The following is a 13,285-nucleotide window of genomic DNA, read 5'->3' as shown; positions in this document are numbered from 1 at the left end:
CACTGTTGAAGAAAACTAATACTGGGTCTTTCCTTTGTTAACAAATAAATCCTAAACTCTAAAAACAGGTTACCCTTTAAATGATTATTAGGAGACATCCTTATATGCATCTGACACTATTGCCCTAACTGACCCCATGTCCTACAAGTCCAAGCACACATTAATTTGACAAGTGGCATAGCTGCCAGTTTGGTGGTGGTCCTTGTTGGCCTCCAAACTACACTGAGTCATTTGAAAGTTTTACTCTCTATTGTATGTGTTGAAAGAGGCATATTTCAGTTGTTGCAACTGGGACTTATATATGGATTCGATGTATATGAATTTTTAAAAATTAAGCCCTGAAGTTGTGCCTATCTCTGAAAGGGAAAAATAATACTATTGAGACTTTCAACATAGTCCATAAAGCAACTAATAATTAATAATGTACTTACTATTTTATTTCTCATAGTTTTCAATTTTTTTCAAGAAGTAAAGATGGGGTCAAGTAGTTAGCTGGTCCCCTGACAACAAACTCAAACATCTGATTGTTCTTTTAATAGTAATAATAATAATTAATTAATTGAAAATTTAAGCAGAGTCCTTGTGAAATAACCCCATTTTTCTATCACAGCCATTCATATCTCTATGAGTCAATGCAAAGAACTCAAAGGAAATTTTAATGAAATTCCTTTTTTTTTACTTTGAAAGAGAGTTTCTTTTTTGCCTTAATTTGGTATCTCATGCCAATTGTATCAGAGATTTTGCTTGATAGTAGCTATTTCATTCAACAGCATCAAAACCTTATCTCGCAGCACTAAGACACGGTATGATTTAATACGACTAGGAAGGAGAAAACTCTTCTCTATTCAATACTTCATTTTGATAATGACAATAGTGCATATGTCTTCTTAATGGTATTTCTAAAATTGTAATGCACACCTCCTCCATGAAACCACCTTAAAACCCAAAACAGATCATGAGCAACATGGGTATCCGTGGCATCATTTTTGCTCAGGGCTTCTAAAAGGTAACTGATCCTTGCAAAGACTTTAGGTGGGGGGAGATCTTAGTAATTTCTTCATTTTTTTCAGTCTCCTTGACAAAGTAGTTCACTTTGTCAAGGAGTAAAGATTCATGACTGCAAACTAATTGGCTGTGAATTCTATTTGTATCATCACTAGGGAAGAGACCAATTAAAACTTGGCAAGCTCAAAAATCATATACCCATTTGACATTCAAAGATCTATATTTAATATGCATTTCTTTTTCATTTTTTAAAGTCAGAAGAGAGATCAAACATACATGCTCAAGAGCAGGCTAATAAATTCCTGTGTAGATTCTTTTCAACACTGTTAAAATCACCAAGATCAGAAAACTAATGAATACCTTAACATGACATATTACAACTGCCATTTGCTCAAGAGGAGCAGATAAATTAAAAAAGAAAGGGATGAAAGGTAACTTAGTGAGTTAAAGGATTATACGACCATTTTCCTTCTAATATAAATGCATTCATTATTTAATATTTCATTTATTTGTTTAAAGAATCTTCAAGCATAAAAATAGGATAAAGTGAAATATTGATCTTAAAGGAAAACCAGCAGGTAAAACTCATGTGTTTTGTAATAATTAGATCAGTCGTTGGGAGATGAGGCCAGACTGGATTTGTGCTCCTTTTGTCTCCAAGGCAAATGATTCCAAGAAAGAGTCAGGCAAAATATGTTCAATGAACATATGGCTGATTGTTTCAATTGATCTTTGTTGTATAAGCATATGGCTAGTTCTATTGAGGAAGTAGTCAGGTACATTATTTGCAGAATATCAGGAAGCAGTAATTCCTCTTCTCTCCAAATCAATAAGTTTTTCAAGAACTCTAGTCTTAGTTTTGATATACCACTTTGGGTACAAATAATGGCACAGGCATTTCTAAGGTAATAACGTTTTACTTCTTCCCTATTTTGGCATCCTATAATCTCCACCATAGAATGTTTTCTCATTTTCTTACAGAATTCCAGGTTCAAACCCAAACATCACCATTTTTTACTTTGGCCAAAGTATTTAAATACTGTGAACCAAAGTATCCTCAACCTTAAAGGGGAGATAATAATAGTGTCTTTGCAGAATGTGGTTGTGAGGTTTAAATGAGATAATATATGCAAATCACTTAGAACATGTCAAAAGCACTCAAGAAACATTGGTACTATTGTTATATTATAATTTTTTAATTCACACAAGACCAAACTCAACCTCTTAAATTCAAAATTCTTACTGAGTACCTTGCCCCTCTTCTTGGCACTGTGGGGTATGCAGAGGGGAAGCTTCTGTCACCAAGATTCTCTCCTATGTTCTCCAGTCAGTTGCTTTGGCTGGAGTCCACACACGCTACAAATGAAGACAATATTGTGAGCTTTAAAATAAGGAAATGCTCTTTCAACAACACTACCAAATAATTGGTTAATGAAACTATTTATAGCAAGTCATGGTGTACTGCTGCCCTTACCCTGATGTTTTGTTTTGTTTTGTTTTGTGTTGTTTTGTTTGACACGGAGTCTTGCTCTGTCATCCAGGCTGGAGTGCAGTGGCATGATCTTGGCTCACTGCAACCTCCACCTCCCGGGTTCAAGCAATTCTCATGCCTCAGCCTTCTGGGTAGCTGGAATTACAGGCGCACATCACCACGCATGGCTAGTTTTTGTATTTTTAGTAGAGACGGGGTTTCACTATGTTGGCCAGGCTGATCTCAAACTCCATGCCTTAAGTGATCTGCTTGCCTCAGCCTCTCAAAGTGCTGGGATTACAGGTGTGAGCTACCACACCTGGCCCCTTACCCTGATCTTTAAAGCTACTATTGTTCATTCAGTCCTTATCGACTCAGGACACTAGACCAGCCCTTATATTTTCTCCCAAAGAGGAAATTTAGCCTGAGGCTACTCTTTGTAGGTCTTCTTTTCAGAGCCCAGGGAAAGAGTGTGACAAAGTAAGTCTCAGAGGAGGAAGAGGCCAACCGAGGACTCCTTATACTTCTTTAAGCCCTTTCCTATAAGAAAACAGAGGACCCTAGGGATGACGCACAAGAGTTTCAGAACTCTAGACTTGGCTGCTCCTTCCTCTGTTCTCCCTAAAGTCCTTTCTTTATATCTGGGGATTTTATTCCAAATATTTAATAACTGCATGGCTTCCTTAGCACTAGAGCAGACTCTTGGGGGCCTAGCGCTATATCAGATATAACCCTTTAGCCACCGGGTCACAGGGTATCCAGAAATCCCAGGGAGCCAGCCAGGGCCTGCGGGTGAGGGACACTCAGTAATTTAGCAACAGATACAGAACTGTTTCCACATCGAATACCTGGCATGGATGAACCAGTGTACCTGGCTAAATGGCAGCCCCCACATGCCACAATTTTATATAGCTCTGCCTACTGATTGTATTGAAATTTATCTGTTTACTCTTCTTCTTGCCTGACAAGCTCATGATGAAATAAGAAGCAAAAAGTTTTTTGTTCATGTTTTATCTCTAATGCCAGCAGGTTATAAGTCACTTAGCAGATTCTCTAAGTATATTTAACTAAATGACAGAAAGAGGCCCTGCTGGATGTGACATGGAGGCAGCACCTCAGGAGATGGAAAGCTCTAGAAAAAGGGTGTTTCTCGTCCCTGAAGATGCAATCCTATTGAGAGATCTTGGTGTGGGATGACAGACTCCATCAGTCTGAACCCTGAGGGCAGGTCCCAAACCACTAGCACCAGGAACCAAGGCCACTGGGAGTGGGAGACACTTGAGTTCCAGGACTATAAGGGAGGTGTCAATAATAATATTAAAATTTTCAAGTAAACCAGGTGAAAGAAAGAAAAACAAATCCCAGGAATACTCTAAAATGATATAGCTCAGTGTTTCCTTTAATAACACTTTTGTTAGGATCAAGCCAAAAATGTGATTGTTTTCTTCCATTTCTGGTGAGGCGTTTGCCTTTCTTTCAACAGATAAACCTTCCCCCCATCTCCCTGAAGAAGCAAGAAAATTAATACACCCATGAAACTGGTGCTGGGTTATTCCACTAGCATAATAGCAGCACTCTATGAAATTAATCCTCTTTGCTCATTTTATTTTATGCCTAGAAAATGTTACTGTCACACGGAGAGCCAGAAATATATTCAGAGATGCTTTATCAGATTATCTCTTTTGGAGAGTACTAGGATCAAAACATCAATGGACACAAGATTTGTTGGCATGGCAGAAGGAGCAAAGCTGAATTTTTCTCTAAAACCTGTGATTTGTTTCACCTTTAACAAGGGGATAATTGCTTCTCTAATTATAATTGAGCTATTTCTCATAGGAATTTAATTGGAGTAACAGGGCACAATGTTCAACTTATTGACCCAGTTGTGCTTAGAAACTGTCATCTTATTCATCAACATTTGCATCTCTAATTAGCAAGTGGGAAAATATGGGGTGAGGTGCAAAAGAACAGATTATTTTACTGAGTATAGTCGTGATAAACAGGGAACAGATTTTTTTAAGCTGATACTGACAGGGCAGAAAACTGGTGGCAGCTGGAGGCGCCGCCAAATGTGCAGCATCAGGTGGCTCTCCATCTAATTGAGTATTCATATGGCTGCTGAACACTTTGTTTCATGAGTCCTTCACGTTTCCTTGCCATTCTTCCATAATAGGAACTTCACACTGATGAATTTCCATGCAGCTATATTGTCTCCAGAGTGGTGCTTTACACTCTTTTCAGGCAAAAGAGTTTAGAGAGGAAAGAAGAATATGAATACTGGTTTGGAGGGAGATGTTGCTTTCAGTGCCCAGTCATTACCCATTGGAATTTTCTCCTACCACGTGTGTAGCTACAAGACAGAGTTTTGATTATGATATGATTCTCAGCCTTGAAGACAGGTTTTCAAAAGTATTAGGTTCCCTTACTAGCAGTCAGCCTTCAAGCTTTGCTTTGGTCCAATCAACATTCGCAAAAGTCACCTCCTTATGATGATCATCCCATACTTTTTGGGGTGAAAAAGTATGGGAAAAATCCCATATTTTTTTCTGATATCTGCCTCTAATAGTTATACACAGAGATCACCACAAGCCCAGAAACACTGTAAGCCAAATTAAAATTGCAATAAGTTTAAGCAACATAAACATCCATTTTAAAGCAAAAGAAATAACAGATTTTATCTGACTTATTATACATCTGTGGCTTGATTTTTGCATGTACTTAGTGGTTGCTTTAAGCCTATAGTATAAAATGCAGATTTCTAAAAATCATCAATTCACTTATATAAGAAAGATTTACTGCAGATGCATGGTGTGCCAGACATTTTTCTGGTTGCAGGAAATACGAGTCAGTTAAGTCCCTCGAGGAGAAAAACAATAAGCAAGAATGTAAGAAAAATGAGTGAGATATTTTCAGATAATTACAAGTTAAAGGAAATAAGACAAGGTCATATGAGAGAGGGTGATGGTTGTTGGGGATTGAGGATGACTTTAGAATTCAAGGAAAGTCTATCTGAAGAGATGGTAATGGAGCTGAGATCTGAAGCTAAGGAAGGAGCTAGTCTTGAAAAGATCGGAGTAAGAAAGCTCCAGGTGATGGGAGCAACAAGGACAAGTACCCTCAGGAGGAGGTGATTGGTTACAGGGTTATAAAGGAGACCAGTGTGTCTGAGACCCAGTGAGCAAGGAGGAAGGCAGGACGACATTCAGTCAGGAAAGAGGGAACAAGGGCGCAGACTTGCAGAGACGGTAAGTGATTTGGAGTTTTCTTTAAATGCCTGAAAAGCCAATGGAGACTTTAAGGAATTGTTGAGACCTGACGTTCACCTTTAAAAGATCATTCTGGTTGCTGCATGGAAAATAGATTTTAGAAGTGCAAGAATGGATTTAGGGACAACTTTATGGGTTTATTTAATGACGAAAATCTAGAAAATATTTAGTCTTTCAGAAGAAACTGAAATGTTCCATGTGGAAGTTCAGCAGACCCACCAGAATGAGCTTTTTTCAGATGACCTAAGATCAATGGTTAATAAACCTCAGCTGTGTTCGAGCAGGGTCTCTATCTCAGTAGAGATTCAGCAGCAGGCAAAGACCTAACCGGTGCCCATAGTCACAGAGCAGGAGGGTTTTCAAAAATTTTTGTTGGCCTTCATTTGTTCAAAAAAGGTTTTTCTTCAATAAGTTCCCTTGCTTTGGGATTTCTTCCAATAATTTTTATATGCCTACACACACTATCATAAACTCATTATGGAGTCAGAGAGAGCAAAAAGCATGTATTTTTCTAAAGATGGTCAGACTTAGCTATAGACCCGAACACCTTTAACTGGTAAATAAGAAGAAAGGCTGAGAGTTACTTATCCTGAAAGGCAAGTTTATAGTAAAAACTGGTTAGGAACTAGCTACAAATTAGTCAATTTGTTGCCCTTTTGCCCTGGAAAAGTTAGCCTTTTATGGACACTTCAATGACATTTTGTTCCCTTGGATGGTGTTATTATATATAGTCATTTTACTTTAGGTTTTGGTTATTTTATTTTATTTGGTTGTTGTTGGTATTAGTTCATTTGTCAACATGCTTTTATCTCCTCATAGTTGAACTTAGGTTTTAGAAGTTTTCAGATTTCAAGACAAGTTCACCTCTACAATATGGCCTATGTATGTTCAACCCTCAAAAGCAATAAGCTAGACATATGTGCAATTAAGAGAGTGTTTCCCCAGCAGGAAAACAAATTCCCTTTCTTGGCAAATGCCTTTCCTTTACAGAAGTAACAACAACTGAGCAAAATGCCACTAGTTTCCACTTGCTATTTTTTATCCTTTGGCTATATTTTTTTACCATTGTCTAAAGATATAATTTCAGCTTGCTTAAAGACCAACATTTTTTTTAAAGCGCAAAAATACACAGACTTCCGCAAACCTACTGAAAGGTGCAAAGTATATTTCACAGTGGTCAACACAGAAGTGAATGGATACTTGTTTTTTTCCAAAACTGAGAAGCAAAAATCTACAAAGTAGCCTCTGGTTTTTAGCAAGAGAGAACATCCAGCATAATTATCCACAGTAGAGAACTTTTTTGATTGTTTAAAGCACCTACAAGGGAAGATGAGATACCTTTCACCAGTGGGAGAAATAAGAAAATAATACTAGGATTTCAAACTCCAGAGCAATTCGAGCCAAACCTACCTGTGAAAGTCTACAGAAGAGTATTAGCTATCAATATATTTTAGAATTGTCAAGGCCTTGGCCAGGTACAGGGGCTCACACCTGTAATCCCAGCACTTTGGGAGCCTGAGGCAGGTGGATCACCTGAGATCAAAAGTTTGAGACCAGCCTGACCAACATGGTGAAATCTCATCTCTACTAAAAAAAATACAAAATTAGCCGGGCGTGGTGGTGCATGCCTGTAATCCTAGCTACTCAGGAGGCTGAGGCAGGAGAATCACTTGAACCCAGGAGGCGGAGGTTGCAGTGAGCTGAGATTGCACCATTGTACTCCAGCCTGGGCAACAAGAGTGAAACTCGGTCTCATTAAAAAAAAAAAAAAAAAAAAATTGTCAAGGCCTTGCTATTCTAACTGTGGTACATAGATTATCTACATCAACACGATCTGGGAGCTTAGAATCTCAGACCCAGAACTCTTAATGAAAATCTTAGCAAGATCATCAAACCAGTCTTCACCAGGCACAGTGGCTCATAACTGTAATCTCAGCAGTTTGGGAGGCCAAGGCAGTGGGATCACTCGAGCCTAGGAGTTCAAGACCAGCCTGGGCAATGTAAGAGAACCCCATCTCTACAAAAAATAAAAAAAATAAAAATTAGCCAGGCATGACAGTGTGTGCTACTACAGGAACTGAGGTGGGAGGATCACTCGAGCCTGGGAGGTCGAAGCCACAGCTGCAGTGAGCCGTCATCACACCACTGCACTCCAGCTGGGGTAATAGAGCAAGACCCTGTCTCGGAAAACAAACAAACAAACAAAAAAAACCACTCTGCAGTACTGGTTCTCAGAAGTGGAGGCACAGTGGAATCACCTGGGAATTGTTAGAATCTACCAATGCTTATATCCCACCCAGAGATTCTGATTTAATAGACATGATATATAGCCAGGTTATCGAGATTTTTTAAAGCTCTCCATGTGATTCTAAAATGCAGTTTGAAAAGCTCTGGTGTAAAGGACAAAGTTAAAACAAACAAATACACAAAAACGTCAGATTTGTCACTTCCAAACCAGTCAGTAAAACTTGGCAGATTCCCAGCTACTAGCTAATGCTCCTTGGAGGAGCTTGGCTTGGCTGAGTGTACATTTGATAATAGCCCCATAATTGCTTTTCCCATTTGTTTGATTAATGTACCTATAGACAAGGATTCTAGGCTAAATCTCCATTCTTTTAGGTGTGCACACAGTTCTCAACTCTGCTATATCATTTTCAACCTGTGCTCTGACTTGATGGGCCTCAGTATGAGTTTAACAGAGTAACCTTTCTGATAGACGTGGAGTTTTCTAGCTAATGGTTGCTGGACTCACTTTTCATGTTGGGTGGCATGTGGCAGTTTCCCTCTGTTAATTAGAACAAATGTGCCAATTATGTTAATGTTTCTCCCGATACCAATCAGTGAATAATTAGACACAACACATCTGTCTTTCACAGGAGAGTATAATAAGAAAACTGCAAGATGTTTTGCTCTCTATTATTGACATATATGATTAGACAATTCCTTAACCAATCATAGGGTTAACAAGTTTGTATATCAGAAGGGCAAAGGATGCCAAAAGTGGTTTTTGGAGCTGAGAACCTCTCATTGTTAGCATGGTCCTGACCAAAGTCCACCTATCTCTGAAGTATCTCTGCAAAGAATTTAATTGGTCTTTCCTTCCTTTTTAACAACAACAAAAAATTACATTGCCCTTTTGGTAAAATGCAGGGATGTTGTTTATTTATCCTGAACAAAAGAAATAAACAAGTTCTTAAGTATTTGAAACCCTCAAAAAGTCAAGTTTATGTAAAAGGTTACACTAAAAGAAATCACAGGCCGGGCGCGGTGGCTCACGCCTGTAATCCCAGCACTTTGGGAGGCCGAGTGGGTGGATCACGAGGTCAGGAGATCGAGACCACGGTGAAACCCCGTCTCTACTAAAAAAAATACAAAAAATTAGCCGGGCGCGGTGGCGGGCGCCTGTAGTCCCAGCTACTCCGGAGGCTGAGGCAGAAGAATGGCGTGAACCTGGGAGGCGGAGCTTGCAGTGAGCCGAGATCGCGCCACTGCACTCCAGCCTGGGTTACAGAGCAGAACTCCGTCTCAAACAAACAAACAAAAAAAGAAATCACAAAATTCAGCCTACAGGATCATATTGAAGGTGTTATAAACATGTAAATCAGAATCAGATTATAATTTGTTATAATTTCTACTTATATGTTTCCATGATATATGAACTTTGGAGCACTCTGATTGATGGGGAAAAAATGATTTTTTTTTGTATTGTTATTTACTGGCATTTGCATCCCATACTTGGCAAGGCTTTAGAAAGAGATGGGGTTATAGTCCAATTATTTCATAATATAAGCAGTGCCTGCTTGTATTGATTCTAAAAGTATAAGGAAGACACTTATAAAATCAACACATTAGTCTTCTTGAAGGTAGTCAAAGTGTATCAGAAGATAAAGCTTTTTGTTTCATTTGGAATTAAAAGTCTATACTTTCTGCCGACTATGGCTCACATTCCTAAATGCTTAATGATATTCAGCTATGTATTTGTATCATCTAAAGGTGCAACATCATCCTTTGTTATCATAATGTCTATATTATTGTGATTACAAATATATTGTCCCTCTTGTTAGAAACAATATAAGACTTGAATGTCAGATTATAAATTTTTTTCTTACTGTGACACTAATTTGCTTATTTTAAAAAGGAACAACTCAGAAAATACATTAAATATATTGGAAAATAGTTATGGTTACTACTCCTAGTGTCAGACATTCCAGGAAACCCCCAAATATATGAATCACCCTGGGACACATTCCTTCTGCCCAGAGCATTGTGAAGAATGCAGCATTGAGGGAGAGGCCATAGTTGTCCTTTTTAAAAATTATATCACTTTGCCCCAGATATTTGTCTTCTGTTTTTTAATAGTAAAACATGAGCATAGTTATAATTCTAAAACTTTTGATAGCAAACCATGAGAAAAATTATTGGAAATAAATATTGTTTGGAAAATAACTGTCTTATCTAAATGGGGTCCCATTATATACACTCTAAATACAAGAACATGGGAATCTGTCTTTGGTAGCTTCATTTTTATCATGTTTAATAATAAAGATGAGAGGGGAGTGAATGGAAGTGAGAAAATGACTACGGAAAGTCAAGATAAAACTGGATTATAACTTATCCCATATTTACTGACCAGCTATAAATGGATAATCCACTGGAAAATTTAATCCATATTTCTCTGTCTTTGCTGATACTATAAATAAATAAAAATTTAAACTGAAGAATAAAGTATTTAGGAAAGAGGTAACATAGCATTTTTGAAATATGAGGGTTGTTGAATACTGGAGTTGCTACTCAAAAGAAATTATGGAAGCCTGAGCCATTGAAAAATGATCTCCATGTTTTGCTACAAAACTTCTCTTTCCCTGACAGGACTTAGGCAGCCAATGGTTCTGACTATTATAAAATAGCAGTAACAGCGAAACTGTAAAACCATGAGTCTAGGAGCTATAAAAAGTTGCTCCTTAAATCACACTGCACACAAGTAGGGATGGCAGTTTTATACACCTTTTCTGGGAACATACCATATACTGTCAATATGCTCTAGTCCTAAAAATTGAAATCAAATTATGAATCATTCATATTCGTTAATAAAATCATGTTAGTGTTTTGAGAACACTGTACCAGACTGAAGGCATCAGTAGAATTGAATGACCTCACTGTTGGAGAGATTTCTAAACACTTTCTCCTTCTACTGCAAGAGCTGGAATTGGTCCCCATGTAGAAAGGCTAGAGATATGACATCTCTTCTGTACATACACTAGCAGGGATTGAGGCTGTAAATAAGATGACACTTTCCTCACTGGGAGTGTTTTATGTATGAAGACTCATAAACCACTCCCTATAGTCCTGTGCAGCAGTAAATTGAAAGTCAGATTTCTTTCAGGTGTTTTTTTGGAAGATATTAATTTGGTATTATGAATTTGAAGATATGTACATGTACTTCTTAATAGAGACACTAAGGGGCACTGAATCATCATTGTTTAAAATACATTTAGGTAGGTATAGCTTTGTGTAGGGTCAAGTTAGTTCTAGGGAAGAGGCAATTAAATTACACTTATTAACTGTCTCCTAATTCCAGGTGCTTGCTTTTCATATCTCATTTAAATCCCCCTACAACCCCAGGAGGGATGCACCCTCCATTTGTACAGGTGAAGATTATGATTCTGGGAGCTTATAGCCTGCACAAGGCTGCAAGCTCAATTAGTGGGAGGGCTGGGATTCAAAGCCAACTCTGCCTGACTCCAAAGCACTCTTTTCCTTATAACAAAAAAAAAGTTTTTTTGACTGTTTTCAAAATTTGGTTCATTAAAATGACACAAATTGTCTGTGTGATCTCATTTGATAATTTTCATAAGCTAATCAGATAAACCCCAGGCAAAAATGTATTTGGGGAGAAGTCATTCATTTAAAAAGTGTCACATCCATCTCATCAATTTTCTAAAAGTAGAGAAAGCACATTTCATTGTGTTGTGTGTTATTATTTATATACACTTCATAAATAATGAAAATTTTTAGAAAGTTTTGAATGGAAAAGAGAAATTCAACTCCAGCATCCATTAATGACTTTATTATTGAAGAAGAATAAGACTGGAGGACAAAGTTTATAGAGAGAAGGCCAATGTGAGGAGATATTGTGATGGATTCACACCTATTGTGGTGTGAATCAATCACATCATATTCAGCACTTACTATGTTTTTTTTGTATTTGTTGAGCATCCAGATGGAATTATCTAAAAAGTAATTGGAAGTATGAATAGAGCTTAAGAAAAGTTGGGACTGAAGATAATGATTTGTGAGTTGTCAGCCTTGAGAGTGAATAAAGTCACTCAGCCAGTGCATATCTCATTCTCAAACCTGGCTGCACATTGAGGTCACCTGAGGAGTTTTTACACTGATTCTTGGGCCCTTTGTCTGCCCAATTAAATAAGAACCTTTGAAGGTGGGGCCCCAGGCATCAGGATGGCTTAAGCGCTCCCCAGGTGATTCTGATGCAGGACAAAGAACCATGATATAAAGTAGAAGGAGGAGAAAATGAGAGAGAGGGAGATCCTTGAGAAGGACTATATGAAAATGCTGGATGTTATAAAAGGACCAGTGAAAGAGGTTTGCAAAAGAACAGATAATCAAGTGGCAGGAAAGACAGCAGAGGGAGGCTTTTCAGAGGGACAGTGGATCTGTTTGCCATAGAGAAGAGAAGATGCCTTTGGATTTAGCAACGAGAAAGGCCACTGATCACCTTTGAAAGTGAAGTTTGAGTAGAGTGGGGATCAGGAATCCAGACATGGCTAAATGGAAGAGTGAATGAGCAGGTGCATAGAGAGGGATTGGGAATATTTCACTCTTTCAAGGAGTTTAGCCACTAAGGGAAAGAGAAGTCTGAAGCATAGCTGGGGAGGGTGGGTGTGTCAGGCTTAATTTTGTTCTTGGTTTGTTTTTAGGTTAGAAGAGATGCGGGCATGTTTCTGGATTACTTGAGACTCAAAGAAAGAACATTGGGGGAGTTGATATGTTTCGGACTATTCAGTTTGTTGAAACAGACATATGCCATCTGCTCAGATTAAGGAAAACTACAAAAATATTGAGTACTTTGTTGGTGACCCAGGGTCTCAACAAGCCTACGAGGACAAATATTAGAAAGTTACCAGTGAGTGAATTTCTGAGTGCAAGATTTCAATTGGGCATGGTCTTCGGAGTGGCATGTAAACCTTCAAGTTCATGTCTTCTGAATAAACTTTCTCCTTTTTCCTAGTTGCTAACACGTTTCAGCTGAAGTAGGATGACCCTATTTTTGTTGGTCTTTCATTGATTGTTGAATAAAGACTCACAATGTAAAGATTGTTCCTTACAGAATTATATCACACTGTTGCTCAGCATCCTCACCCCAGAGCATGTTGCCTGAGAAAGAAACAAACCACAGTGTTCAGTTATGCTGAACACTCTGAGTTCTAGCATCTGGAAATGTATAAATAGATGGTGTCTTTAGGACAGAATTTAATGGAAAATGTATCCATTGAAAATATTTTTAAGTATCTCTTATTTTATG

The 13,285-nt window shown here is 38.1% G+C and overlaps 1 protein-coding gene across 2 annotated transcripts in view; it reads left to right on the top strand.

Moving 5' to 3' along the window:
- UNC5C (unc-5 netrin receptor C) overlaps positions 1–13,285 on the top strand; it is a 388,152-nt gene that overhangs the window by 279,811 nt on the left and 95,056 nt on the right. The gene's annotated exons all lie outside the window — the stretch shown is intronic.

This window comes from Pan paniscus, chromosome 3 (assembly GCF_029289425.2).
Source record: "Pan paniscus chromosome 3, NHGRI_mPanPan1-v2.0_pri, whole genome shotgun sequence".
NCBI classification, from domain to species: Eukaryota; Metazoa; Chordata; class Mammalia; order Primates; family Hominidae; genus Pan; species Pan paniscus.
The sequence above is the reverse complement of the archived record's forward strand: the minus strand, read 5'-3'. Positions and strand labels throughout refer to the sequence as shown.